Genomic DNA, 15,506 nt, shown 5'->3' with positions numbered 1-15,506 from the left:
GTAAATTACCCCCAGAGAATCACCCCAGAGAATCAACCCCAGAGAATCTCCAAAAGAGAATCTCCCCCGGAGAATCACCATCCCCAGAGAATCACCCCCAGAGAATCACCCCCAGAGAATCACCCTCAGAAAATCTCCCCCAGAGAACCATCCCCAGCGAATCTCCGCCAGAGAATCACCCCCAGAGAATCTCCCCCAGAGAATCATCCCGAGAGAATCTCCCCCAGAGAATCATCCCCAGAGAATCTCCCCCAGAGAATCACCCCCAGAGAATCTCCCCCATAGAATCACCCCCAGAGAATCACCCCCAGAAAATCACCCCCAGAGAATCTCCCCCAGAGAATCTCCCCCAGAGAATCACCCCCAGAAAATCACCCCCAGAGAATCTCCCCCAGAAAATCACCCCGAGAGAACCATCCCCAGAGAATCTCCACCAGAGAATCACCCCCAGAGAAACATCCCCAGAAAATCACCCCCAGAAAATTACCCCCAGAGAATCTCCCCCAGCGAACCATCCCCTGAGAATCACCCCCAGAGAATCTCCCCAGAGAATCACCCACAGAAAATCTCCCCCAGAGAAACACCCCCAGAGAATCACCCCCAGGGAATCACCCCAGAGAATTACCCCCAGAGAATCTCCCCAGAGAATCACCCTCACAAAATCTCCCCCAGAGAACCATCCCCAGAGAATCACCCCCAGAGAATCACCCCAGAGAATTACCCCCAGAGAATCTCCCCAGAGAATCACCCTCAGAAAATCTCCCCCAGACAAACATCCCCAGAGAATCACACCCAGAGAATCACCCCAGAGAATCACCCTCAGAGAATCTCCCCAGAGAATCTCCCCAGAGAATCACCCTCAGAAAATCTCCCCCAGAGAAACATGCCGAGAGAATCACCCCCAGAGAATCACCCCAGAGAATCACCCTCAGAAAATCTCCCCCAGAGAACCATCCCCAGAGAATCACCCCCAGAGAATCACCCCAGAGAATTACCCCCAGAGAATCTCCCCAGAGAATCACCCTCAGAAAATCTCCCCCAGACAAACATCCCCAGAGAATCACCCCCAGAGAATCACCCCAGAGAATCACCCTCAGAAAATCTCCCCCAGAGAACCATCCCCAGAGAATTACCCCCAGAGAATCACCCCAGAGAATTTCCCCCAGAGAATCACCCCAGTAAATTACCCCCAGAGAATCACCCCAGAGAATCAACCCCAGAGAATCTCCAAAAGAGAATCTCCCCCGGAGAATCACCATCCCCAGAGAATCACCCCCAGAGAATCACCCCCAGAGAATCACCCTCAGAAAATCTCCCCCAGAGAACCATCCCCAGCGAATCTCCGCCAGAGAATCACCCCCAGAGAATCTCCCCCGGAGAATCACCAACACCCAGAGAATTACCCCCAGAGAATCTGCCCCAGTGAATCTCCCCCAGAGAATCACCCCCAGAGAATCACCCTCGATAATCACCCCCAGAAAATCTCACCCAGAGAACCATCCCCAGAGAATCACCCCCAGAAAATCACCCCCAGAGAATCTCCCCCAGAGAATCACCAACACCCAGAGAATTACCCCCAGAGAATCAGCCCCAGAGAATCTCCCCCAGAGAACCATCCCCAGAGAATCACCCCCAGAGAATCACCCCACAGAAACATCCCCAGAGAATCACCCCCAGATAATCACCCCAGAGAATTACCCCCAGAGAATCTCCCCAGAGAATCAGCCCTCAGAGAATTACCCCAGAGAATTACCCCCAGAGAATCTCCCGAGAGAATCTCCCCCAGAGAACCATCCCCAGAGAATCTCCGCCAGAGAATCACCCCCAGAGAATCTCCCCCGGAGAATCACCAACACCCAGAGAATTACCCCCAGAGAATCTGCCCCAGAGAATCACTCCAGAGAAAGTCCCCCAGAGAATCACCCCAGTAAATTACCCCCGGAGAATCACCCCAGAGAATCAACCCCAGAGAATCTCCAAAAGAGAATCTCCCCCGGAGAATCACCAACACCCAGAGAATCACAACACCCAGGGAATTACCCCCAGACAATCTCCCCCAGAGAATCACCCCAGAGAATTACCCCCAGAGAATCACCCCAGAGAAACATCCCCAGAGAATCACCCCCAGATAATCACCCCAGATAATTACCCCCAGAGAATCTCCCCAGAGAATCACCCTCAGAAAATCTCCCCCAGAGAAACATCCCCAGAAAATCACCCCCAGAGAATCACCCCAGAGAATTACCCCCAGAGAATCTCCCCAGATAATCAACCCCCAGAGAATCACCCCAGAGAATCACCCTCAGAAAATCACCCCCAGAGAACCATCCCCAGAGAATCTCCCCCAGAGAATCACCCCCAGAGAATCTCCCCCATAGAATCACCCCCAGAAAATCACACACAGAGAATCACCCCCAGAGAATCACCCCCAGAGAATCTCCTGGAGAAAACCATCGCCGGAGAATTGCCCCCAGAGAATCACCCTCAGAAAATCACCCCCAGAGAATCTCCACCAGAGAATCACCCCCAGAGAACCATCCCCAGAGAATTACCTCCAGTGAATCACCCTCAGAAAGTCTCACCCAGAGAATCATCCCCAGAGAATCACCCCCAGTGAATCACCCCCAGAAAATCACCCCCAGAGAATCACCCCCAGAGAATCACCCTCAGAAAATCTCCCCCAGAGAACCATCCCCAGAGAATCACCCCCAGAGAATCACCCCAGAGAATTATCCCCAGAGAATCTCCCCAGAGAATCACCCCAGAGAATCACCCCAGAGAATCACCCTCAGAAAATCTCCCCCAGAGATACATGCCGAGAGAATCACCCCCAGAGAATCACCCCAGAGAATCACCCTCAGAGAATCTCCCCAGAGAATCTCCCCAGAGAATCTCCCCCAGAGAATTTCCCCCAGAGAATCACCCCCAGAGAATCACGCCCGGAGAATCATCCCGAGAGAATCTCCCCCAGAGAATCTCCGCCAGAGAATCTCCCCCAGAGAATCACCCCCAGAGAATCATCCCGAGAGAATCTCCCCCAGAGAATCATCCCCAGAGAATCTCCCCCAGAGAATCACCCCCAGAGAATCTCCCCCATAGAATCACCCCCAGAGAATCACCCCCAGAAAATCACCCCCAGAGAATCTCCCCCAGAGAATCTCCCCCAGAGAATCACCCCCAGAAAATCACCCCCAGAGAATCTCCCCCAGAAAATCACCCCGAGAGAACCATCCCCAGAGAATCTCCACCAGAGAATCACCCCCAGAGAAACATCCCCAGAAAATCACCCCCAGAAAATTACCCCCAGAGAATCTCCCCCAGCGAACCATCCCCTGAGAATCACCCCCAGAGAATCTCCCCAGAGAATCACCCTCAGAAAATCTCCCCCAGAGAAACACCCCCAGAGAATCACCCCCAGGGAATCACCCCAGAGAATTACCCCCAGAGAATCTCCCCAGAGAATCACCCTCACAAAATCTCCCCCAGAGAACCATCCCCAGAGAATCACCCCCAGAGAATCACCCCAGAGAATTACCCCCAGAGAATCTCCCCAGAGAATCACCCTCAGAAAATCTCCCCCAGACAAACATCCCCAGAGAATCACACCCAGAGAATCACCCCAGAGAATCACCCTCAGAGAATCTCCCCAGAGAATCTCCCCAGAGAATCACCCTCAGAAAATCTCCCCCAGAGAAACATGCCGAGAGAATCACCCCCAGAGAATCACCCCAGAGAATCACCCTCAGAAAATCTCCCCCAGAGAACCATCCCCAGAGAATCACCCCCAGAGAATCACCCCAGAGAATTACCCCCAGAGAATCTCCCCAGAGAATCACCCTCAGAAAATCTCCCCCAGACAAACATCCCCAGAGAATCACCCCCAGATAATCACCCCAGAGAATCACCCTCAGAAAATCTCCCCCAGAGAACCATCCCCAGAGAATTACCCCCAGAGAATCACCCCAGAGAATTTCCCCCAGAGAATCACCCCAGTAAATTACCCCCAGAGAATCACCCCAGAGAATCAACCCCAGAGAATCTCCAAAAGAGAATCTCCCCCGGAGAATCACCATCCCCAGAGAATCACCCCCAGAGAATCACCCCCAGAGAATCACCCTCAGAAAATCTCCCCCAGAGAACCATCCCCAGCGAATCTCCGCCAGAGAATCACCCCCAGAGAATCTCCCCCGGAGAATCACCAACACCCAGAGAATTACCCCCAGAGAATCTGCCCCAGTGAATCTCCCCCAGAGAATCACCCCCAGAGAATCACCCTCGATAATCACCCCCAGAAAATCTCACCCAGAGAACCATCCCCAGAGAATCACCCCCAGAAAATCACCCCCAGAGAATCTCCCCCAGAGAATCACCAACACCCAGAGAATTACCCCCAGAGAATCAGCCCCAGAGAATCTCCCCCAGAGAACCATCCCCAGAGAATCACCCCCAGAGAATCACCCCACAGAAACATCCCCAGAGAATCACCCCCAGATAATCACCCCAGAGAATTACCCCCAGAGAATCTCCCCAGAGAATCAGCCCTCAGAGAATTACCCCAGAGAATTACCCCCAGAGAATCTCCCGAGAGAATCTCCCCCAGAGAACCATCCCCAGAGAATCTCCGCCAGAGAATCACCCCCAGAGAATCTCCCCCGGAGAATCACCAACACCCAGAGAATTACCCCCAGAGAATCTGCCCCAGAGAATCACCCCAGAGAAAGTCCCCCAGAGAATCACCCCAGTAAATTACCCCCGGAGAATCACCCCAGAGAATCAACCCCAGAGAATCTCCAAAAGAGAATCTCCCCCGGAGAATCACCAACACCCAGAGAATCACAACACCCAGGGAATTACCCCCAGACAATCTCCCCCAGAGAATCACCCCAGAGAATTACCCCCAGAGAATCACCCCAGAGAAACATCCCCAGAGAATCACCCCCAGATAATCACCCCAGATAATTACCCCCAGAGAATCTCCCCAGAGAATCACCCTCAGAAAATCTCCCCCAGAGAAACATCCCCAGAAAATCACCCCCAGAGAATCACCCCAGAGAATTACCCCCAGAGAATCTCCCCAGATAATCAACCCCCAGAGAATCACCCCAGAGAATCACCCTCAGAAAATCACCCCCAGAGAACCATCCCCAGAGAATCTCCCCCAGAGAATCACCCCCAGAGAATCTCCCCCATAGAATCACCCCCAGAAAATCACACACAGAGAATCACCCCCAGAGAATCACCCCCAGAGAATCTCCTGGAGAAAACCATCGCCGGAGAATTGCCCCCAGAGAATCACCCTCAGAAAATCACCCCCAGAGAATCTCCACCAGAGAATCACCCCCAGAGAACCATCCCCAGAGAATTACCTCCAGTGAATCACCCTCAGAAAGTCTCACCCAGAGAATCATCCCCAGAGAATCACCCCCAGTGAATCACCCCCAGAAAATCACCCCCAGAGAATCACCCCCAGAGAATCACCCTCAGAAAATCACCCCCAGAGAATCTCCACCAGAGAATCACCCCCAGAGAACCATCCCCAGCGAATTACCCCCAGTGAATCACCCTCAGAAAGTCTCACCCGGAGAACCATCCCCAGAGAATCACCCCCAGAGAATCACCCCCAGAAAATCACCCCCAGAGAATCACCCCCAGAAAATCACCCCCAGAGAATCACCCCCAGAGAATCTCCCCAGAGAATCACCCTCAGAAAATCTCCCCCAGAGAACCATCCCCAGAGAATCACCCCCAGAGAATCTCCCCAGAGAATCACCCTCAGAAAATCTCCCCCAGAGAACCATCCCCAGAGAATCACCCCCAGAGAATCACCCCAGAGAATTACTATCAGAGAATCTCCCCAGAGAATCTCCCCATAGTATCACCCCAGAGAATCACCCCAGAGAATCACCCTCAGAAAATCTCCCCCAGAGAAACATCCCCAGAGAATCACCCCCAGAGAATCACCCCAGAGAATTACCCCCAGAGAATCACCCTCAGAAAATCTCCCCCAGAGAACCATCCCCAGAGAATCTCCCCCAGAGATTCACACCCAGTGAATCACCCCCAGAAAATCACCCCCAGAGAATATCTCCCAGAGAATCTCCCCCAGAGAATCACCCTCAGAAAATCTCCCCCAGAGAACCATCCCCAGAGAATCACCCCCGGAGAATCACCCCAGAGAATTATCCCCAGAGAATCTCCCCAGAGAATCACCCCAGAGAATCACCCCAGAGAATCACCCTCAGAAAATCTCCCCCAGAGAACCATCCCCAGAGAATCACCCCCGGAGAATCACCCCAGAGAATTATCCCCAGAGAATCTCCCCAGAGAATCACCCCAGAGAATCACCCCAGAGAATCACCCTCAGAAAATCTCCCCCAGAGATACATGCCGAGAGAATCACCCCCAGAGAATCACCCCAGAGAATCACCCTCAGAGAATCTCCCCAGAGAATCTCCCCAGAGAATCACCCCCAGAGAATTTCCCCCAGAGAATCACCCCCAGAGAATCACGCCCGGAGAATCATCCCGAGAGAATCACCCCAGAGAATCAACCCCAGAGAATCACCCCAGAGAATCACCCTCAGAAAATCTCCCCCAGAGAACCATCCCCAGAGAATCACCCCCAGAGAATCACCCCAGAGAATCACCCTCAGAAAATCTCCCCCAGAGATACATGCCGAGAGAATCACCCCCAGAGAATCACCCCAGAGAATCACCCTCAGAGAATCTCCCCAGAGAATCTCCCCAGAGAATCACCCCCAGAGAATTTCCCCCAGAGAATCACCCCCAGAGAATCACGCCCGGAGAATCATCCCGAGAGAATCTCCCCCAGAGAATCTCCCCCAGAGAATCACCCCCAGAGAATCATCCCGAGAGAATCTCCCCCAGAGAATCATCCCCAGAGAATCTCCCCCAGAGAATCACCCCCAGAGAATCTCCCCCATAGAATCACCCCCAGAGAATCACCCCCAGAAAATCACCCCCAGAGAATCTCCCCCAGAGAATCTCCCCCAGAGAATCACCCCCAGAAAATCACCCCCAGAGAATCTCCCCCAGAAAATCACCCCGAGAGAACCATCCCCAGAGAATCTCCACCAGAGAATCACCCCCAGAGAAACATCCCCAGAAAATCACCCCCAGAAAATTACCCCCAGAGAATCTCCCCCAGCGAACCATCCCCTGAGAATCTCCCCAGAGAATCACCCTCAGAAAATCTCCCCCAGAGAACCATCCCCAGAGAATCACACCCAGAGAATCTCCCCAGAGAATCACCCTCAGAAAATCTCCCCCAGAGAACCATCCCCAGAGAATCACCCCCAGAGAATCACCCCAGAGAATTACTATCAGAGAATCTCCCCAGAGAATCTCCCCATAGTATCACCCCAGAGAATCACCCCAGAGAATCACCCTCAGAAAATCTCCCCCAGAGAAACATCCCCTGAGAATCACCCCCAGAGAATCACCCCAGAGAATTACCCCCAGAGAATCACCCTCAGAAAATCTCCCCCAGAGAACCATCCCCAGAGAATCTCCCCCAGAGATTCACACCCAGTGAATCACCCCCAGAAAATCACCCCCAGAGAATCTCTACCAGAGAATCTCCCCCAGAGAATCACCCTCAGAAAATCTCCCCCAGAGAACCATCCCCAGAGAATCACCCCCAGAGAATCACCCCAGAGAATTATCCCCAGAGAATCTCCCCAGAGAATCACCCCAGAGAATCACCCTCAGAAAATCTCCCCCAGAGATACATGCCGAGAGAATCACCCCCAGAGAATCACCCCAGAGAATCACCCTCAGAGAATCTCCCCAGAGAATCTCCCCAGAGAATCTCCCCCAGAGAATTTCCCCCAGAGAATCACCCCCAGAGAATCACGCCCGGAGAATCATCCTGAGAGAATCTCCCCCAGAGAATCTCCGCCAGAGAATCTCCGCCAGAGAACCACCCCCAGAGAATCATCCCGAGAGAATCTCCCCCAGAGAATCATCCCCAGAGAATCTCCCCCAGAGAATCACCCCCAGAGAATCTCCCCCATAGAATCACCCCCAGAGAATCACCCCCAGAAAATCACCCCCAGAGAATCTCCCCCAGAGAATCTCCCCCAGAGAATCACCCCCAGAAAATCACCCCCAGAGAATCACCCCAGAGAATTACCCCCAGAGAATCTCCCCAGATAATCAACCCCCAGAGAATCACCCCAGAGAATCACCCTCAGAAAATCACCCCCAGAGAACCATCCCCAGAGAATCTCCCCCAGAGAATCACCCCTAGAGAATCTCCCCCAGAGAATCACCCCCAGAAAAACACCCACAGAGAATCACCCCCAGAGAATCACCCCCAGAGAATCTCCCCCAGAACACCATCGCCGGAGAATTACCCCCAGAGAATCACCCTCAGATAATCACCCCCAGAGAATCTCCACCAGAGAATCACCCGAAGAGAAACTTCCCCAGAAAATCACCCCCAGAAAATTACCCCCAGAGAATCTCCCCCAGCGAACCATCCCCTGAGAATCTCCCCAGAGAATCACCCTCAGAAAATCTCCCCCAGAGAACCATCCCCAGAGAATCACACCCAGAGAATCTCCCCAGAGAATCACCCTCAGAAAATCTCCCCCAGAGAACCATCCCCAGAGAATCACCCCCAGAGAATCACCCCAGAGAATTACTATCAGAGAATCTCCCCAGAGAATCTCCCCATAGTATCACCCCAGAGAATCACCCCAGAGAATCACCCTCAGAAAATCTCCCCCAGAGAAACATCCCCTGAGAATCACCCCCAGAGAATCACCCCAGAGAATTACCCCCAGAGAATCACCCTCAGAAAATCTCCCCCAGAGAACCATCCCCAGAGAATCTCCCCCAGAGATTCACACCCAGTGAATCACCCCCAGAAAATCACCCCCAGAGAATCTCTACCAGAGAATCTCCCCCAGAGAATCACCCTCAGAAAATCTCCCCCAGAGAACCATCCCCAGAGAATCACCCCCAGAGAATCACCCCAGAGAATTATCCCCAGAGAATCTCCCCAGAGAATCACCCCAGAGAATCACCCTCAGAAAATCTCCCCCAGAGATACATGCCGAGAGAATCACCCCCAGAGAATCACCCCAGAGAATCACCCTCAGAGAATCTCCCCAGAGAATCTCCCCAGAGAATCTCCCCCAGAGAATTTCCCCCAGAGAATCACCCCCAGAGAATCACGCCCGGAGAATCATCCCGAGAGAATCTCCCCGAGAGAATCTCCGCCAGAGAATCTCCGCCAGAGAATCACCCCCAGAGAATCATCCCGAGAGAATCTCCCCCAGAGAATCACCCCCAGAGAATCTCCCCCAGAGAATCACCCCCAGAGAATCTCCCCCATAGAATCACCCCCAGAGAATCACCCCCAGAAAATCACCCCCAGAGAATCTCCCCCAGAGAATCTCCCCCAGAGAATCACCCCCAGAAAATCACCCCCAGAGAATCACCCCAGAGAATTACCCCCAGAGAATCTCCCCAGATAATCAACCCCCAGAGAATCACCCCAGAGAATCACCCTCAGAAAATCACCCCCAGAGAACCATCCCCAGAGAATCTCCCCCAGAGAATCACCCCCAGAGAATCTCCCCCAGCGAATCACCCCCAGAAAATCACCCACAGAGAATCACCCCCAGAGAATCACCCCCAGAGAATCTCCCCCAGAACACCATCGCCAGAGAATTACCCCCAGAGAATCACCCTCAGATAATCACCCCCAGAGAATCTCCACCAGAGAATCACCCGAAGAGAACCATCCCCAGAGAATTACCCCCAGTGAATCACCCTCAGAATGTCTCACCCAGAGAACCATCCCCAGAGAATCACCCCCAGAGAATCACCCCCAGAAAATCACCCCCAGAGAATCACCCCCAGAAAATCACCCCCAGAGAATCACCCCCAGAGAATCTCCCCAGAGAATCACCCTCAGAAAATCTCCCCCAGAGAACCATCCCCAGAGAATCACCCCCAGAGAATCTCCCCAGAGAATCACCCTCAGAAAATCTCCCCCAGAGAACCATCCCCAGAGAATCACCCCCAGAGAATCACCCCAGAGAATTACTATCAGAGAATCTCCCCAGAGAATCTCCCCATAGTATCACCCCAGAGAATCACCCCAGAGAATCACCCTCAGAAAAACTCCCCCAGAGAACCATCCCCAGAGAATCTCCCCCAGAGATTCACACCCAGTGAATCACCCCCAGAAAATCACCCCCAGAGAATCTCTCCCAGAGAATCTCCCCCAGAGAATCACCCCCAGAAAATCACGCCCAGAGAATCTCCCCCAGAAAATTACCCCCAGAGAACCATCCCCAGAGAATCTCCACCAGAGAATCACGCCCAGAGAATCTCCCCCAGAGAATCACCCCCAGTAAATCACCCCCAGAGAATCTCCCCCAGAGAATCACCCCCAGAAAATCACCCCCAGATTACCATCCCCAGAGAATCTCCCCCAGAGAATCACCCCCAGAGAATCTCCCCCAGAGAATCACCCCCAGAAAATCACCCCCAGAGAATCTCCCCCAGAAAATCACCCGCAGAGAACCATCCCCAGAGAATCTCCCCCAGAGAATCATCCCCACAGAATCTCCCCCAGAGAATCACCCCCAGAGAATCACCCCAGAAAATCACCCCCAGAGAAGCTCCCCCAGGGAATCTCCCCCAGAGAAACACCCCCAGAGAATCACCCCCAGAAAATTACCCCCAGAGAATCTCCCCCGGAGAACCATCCCCAGAGAATCACCCCCAGAGAATCTCCCCCAGAGAATCACCCCCAGAAAATCACCCCCAGAGAATCTCCCCCAGAGAATCACCCCCAGAGAATCTCCCCCAGAAAACCATCGCCAGAGAATTACCCCCAGAGAATCACCCTCAGAAAATCACCCCCAGAGAATCTCCACCAGAGAATCACCCCCAGAGAACCATCCCCAGAGAATTACCCCCAGTGAATCACCCTCAGAAAGTCTCAGCCAGAGAACCATCCCCAGAGAATCACCCCCAGAGGATCACCCCCAGAAAATCACCCCCAGAGAATCACCCCCAGAAAATCACCCCCAGAGAATCACCCCCAGAGAATCTCCCCAGAGAATCACCCTCAGAAAATCTCCCCTAGAGAAACATCCCCAGAGAATCACCCCCAGAGAATCACCCCAGAGAATTACCCCCAGAGAATCACCGTCAGAAAATCTCCCCCAGAGAACCGTCCCCAGAGAATCTCCCCCAGAGAATCACCCCCAGAGAATCTCCCCCAGAGAATCATCCCCAGAGAATCTCCCCCAGAGAATCACCCCCAAATTACCATCCCCAGAGAATCTCCCCCAGAGAATCACCCCCAGAGAATCACCCCCAGAGAATCATCCACAGAGAATCTCCCCCAGAGAATCACCCCCAGAGAATCACCCCCAGAAAATCACCCCCAGAGAATCTCCCCCAGGGAATCTCCCCCAGAGAAACACCCCCAGAGAATCACCCCCAGAAAATTACCCCCAGAGAATCTCCCCCAGAGAACCATCCCCAGAGATTCACCCCCAGAGAATCTCCCCAGAGAATCACCCTCCGAAAATCTCCCCCAGAGAACCATCCCCAGAGAATCACCCCCAGAGAATCACCCCAGAGAATTACCCCCAGAGAATCTCCCAGAGAATCATCCTCAGAAAATCTCCCCCAGAGAAACATCCCCAGAGAATCACCCCCAGAGAATCACCCCAGTGAATTACCCCCAGAGAATCTCCCCAGAGAATCAACCCCCAGAGAATTACCCCCAGAGAATCTCCCGAGAGAATCTCCCCCAGAGAATCACCCCAGAGATTTACCCGCAGAGAATCACCCCAGAGAATCTCCCCCAGAGAATCACCCCAGTAAATTACCCCCAGAGAATCACCCCAGAGAATCAACCCCAGAGAATCTCCAAAAGAGAATCTCCCCCGGAGAATCACCAACACCCAGAGAATCACAACACCCAGAGAATTACCCCCAGACAATCTCCCCCAGAGAATCACCCCAGAGAATTACCCCCAGAGAATCACCCCAGAGAATCATCCCGAGAGAATCTCCCCCAGAGAATCTACCCCAGAGAATTACCCCCAGAGAATCTGGCCCAGAGAATCTCCCCCAGAGAATCACCCCCAGAGAATCATCCTGAGAGAATCTCCCCCAGAGAATCATCCCCAGAGAATCTCCCCCAGAGAAACTCCCCCGGAGAATCTCCCCCAGATAATCACCCCCAGAGAATCATCCAGAGAGAATCAACCCCAGAGAATCACCTCCAGAGAATCACCCCCAGAATATCACCCCCAGAGAATCTCCCCCAGAGATTCACCACAGAGAATCACCTGCAGAGAATTACCCCCAGAGATTCACCCCCAGAAAATCACCCCCAGAGAATCTCCCTCAGAAAATCCCCCTCAGAAAATCTCCCCCAGAGAAACATCCCCTGAAAATCACCCCCAGAGAATCACTCCAGAGAATCACCCTCAGAAAATCTCCCCCAGAGAACCATCCCCAGAGAATTACCCCCAGAGAATCTCCCCAGAGAATCACCCTCAGAAAATCTCCCCCAGAGAACCATTCCCCAGAGAATCACCCCCAGATAATCACCCCAGAGAATTACCCCCAGAGAATCTCCCCTAGAGAATCATGCCGGGAGAATCTCCCCCAGAGAATCATCCCCAGAGATTCATCCTCAGAAAATCACCCCCAGAGAATCTCCCCCAGGGAATCTCCCCCAGAGAAACACCCCCAGAGTTTCACCCCCTGAAAATTACCCCCAGAGGATCTCCCCCAGAGAACCATCCCCTGAGAATCACCCCCAGAGAATCTCCCCAGAGAATCACCCTCAGAAAATCGCCCCCAGAGAAACATGCCGAGAGAATCACCCCCAGAGAATCACCCCAGAGAATCACCCTCAGAAAATCTCCCCCAGAGAACCATCCCCAGAGAATCAGCCCCAGAGAATCACCCCAGAGAATTACCCCCAGAGAATCTCCCCAGAGAATCACCCTCAGAAAGTCTCCCCCAGACAAACATCCCCAGAGAATCACCCCCAGAGAATCACCCCAGAGAATCACCATCAGAAAATCTCCCCCAGAGAACCATCCCCAGAGAATCACCCCCAGATAATCACCCCAGAGAATTACCCCCAGAGAATCTCCCCAGAGAATCACCCTCAGAAAATCTCCCCCAGAGAAACATCCCCAGAGAATCACCCCCAGAGAATCACCCCAGAGAATTACCCCCGGAGAATCTCCCCAGAGAATCAACCCCAGAGAATTACCCCCAGAGAATCTCCCGAGAGAATCTCCCCCAGAGAATCACCCCAGAGAATCTCCCCCAGAGAATCACCCCAGTAAATTACCCCCAGAGAATCACCCCAGAGAATCAACCCCAGAGAATCTCCAAAAGCGAATCTCCCCCGGAGAATCACCAACACCCAGAGAATCACAACACCCAGAGAATTACCCCCAGACAATCTCCCCCAGAGAATCACCCCAGAGAATTACCCCCAGAGAATCACCCCAGAGAATCATTCCCAGAGAATCTCCAAAAGAGAATCTCCCCCGGAGAATAACCAACACCCAGAGAATCACCAATATTCATAGAATTACCCCCAGAGAATCATCCCGAGAGAATCTCCCCCAGAGAATCATCCCCAGAGAATCACCCCCAGAGAATCATCCCCAGAGAATCTCCCCCGGAGAAACTCCCCCGGAGAATCTCCCCCAGATAATCACCCCCAGAGAATCATCCAGAGAGAATCAACCCCAGAGAATCACCTCCAGAGAATCACCCCCAGAAAATCACCCCCAGAGAATCTCCCCCAGAGATTCACCCCAGAGAATCACCTCCAGAGAATCACCCCCAGAAAATCAACCCCAGAGAATTACCCCAGAGAATCACCGCCAGAGAAGCACCCCCAGAAAATCACCCCCAGAAAATCACCCCCAGAGATTCACCCCAGAGAATCACCTCCAGAGAATCACCCCCAGAGAATTACCCCAGAGAATCAGCCCCAAAAAATCACCCCCAGAGAATCTCCCCCAGAGAATCACCCCCAGTGAATCTCCCCCAGAGAATCATCCCGAGAGAATCACCCCCAGAGAATCTCCCCCAGAGAATCATCCCGAGAGAATCACCCCCAGAGAATCAACCCCAGAGAATCTCCCGCAGAGAATCTCCCCCAGAGAATTACATTGGAGAATCACCTCCAGAGAATCACCCCCAGAAATCACCCCCAGAGAATGAACCCCAGAGAATCACCCCCAGAGAATCTCCCCCAGAGAATAATGCCGAGAGAATCACCCCCGGACAACCATCCCCAGAGAATCTCCCCCAGAAAATCACCCCCACAGAATCTCCCCCAGAGAATCCCCCTCAGAAAATCTCCCCCAGAGAAACATCCCCAGAGAATCACCCCCAGAGAATCACTCCAGAGAATCACCCTCAGAAAATCTCCCCCAGAGAACCATCCCCAGAGAATCACCCCCAGAGAATCTCCCCAGAGAATCACCCTCAGAAAATCTCCCCCAGAGAACCATCCCCAGAGAATCACCCCCAGAGAATCACCCCAGAGAATCTCCCCAGAGAATATCCCCAGAGAATCACCCCAGAGAATCACCCTCAGAAAATCTCCCCCAGAGAAACATGCCGGGAGAATCTCCCCCAGAGAATCACCCCAGAGAATCACCCTCAGAAAATCTCCCCCAGAGAACCATCCCCAGAGAATCACCCCCAGAGAATCACCCCAGAGAATAACCCCCAGAGAATTTCCCCAGAGAATCAGCCTCAGAAAATCTCCCCCAGACAAACATCCCCAGAGAATCACCCCAGAGAAACATCCCCAGAGAATCACCCCCAGATAATCACCCAAGAGAATTACCCCCAGAGAATCTCCCCAGAGAATCACCCTCAGAAAATCTCCCCCAGAGAAACATCCCCAGAGAATCACCCCCAGAGAATCACCCCAGAGAATTACCCCCAGAGAATCTCCCCAGATAATCAACCCCCAGAGAATTACCCCAGAGAATTACCCCCAGAGAATCTCCCGAGAGAATCTCCCCCAGAGAATCACCCCAGAGAATTACCCCCAGAGAATCATCCCAGAGAATCTCCCCCAGAGAATCACCCGAGTAAATTACTCCCAGAGAATCACCCCAGAGAATCACCCCCAGAGAATCACCCGAGAGAATTACCCCCAGAGAATCTCCCCAGAGAATCACCCTCAGAAAATCTCCCTCAGACAAACATCCCCAGAGAATCACCCCCAGAGAATCACCCCAGAGAATTACCCTCAGAAAATCTCCCCCAGAGAACCATCCCCAGAGAATTACCCCCAGAGAATCTCCCCGGAGAATCACCCTCAGAAAGTCTCCCCCGGAGAAACATCCCCAGAGAATCTCCCCAGCGAATCACCCTCAGAAAATCTCCCCCAGAGAACCATCCCCAGAGAATCACCCCCAGAGAATCACCCCAGAGAATCTCCCCAGAGAATAT

The sequence above is a fragment of the Heterodontus francisci genome, chromosome 11 (assembly GCF_036365525.1).
Source record: "Heterodontus francisci isolate sHetFra1 chromosome 11, sHetFra1.hap1, whole genome shotgun sequence".
Lineage (NCBI taxonomy): Eukaryota > Metazoa > Chordata > Chondrichthyes > Heterodontiformes > Heterodontidae > Heterodontus > Heterodontus francisci.
This window is presented reverse-complemented; position numbering follows the sequence as displayed.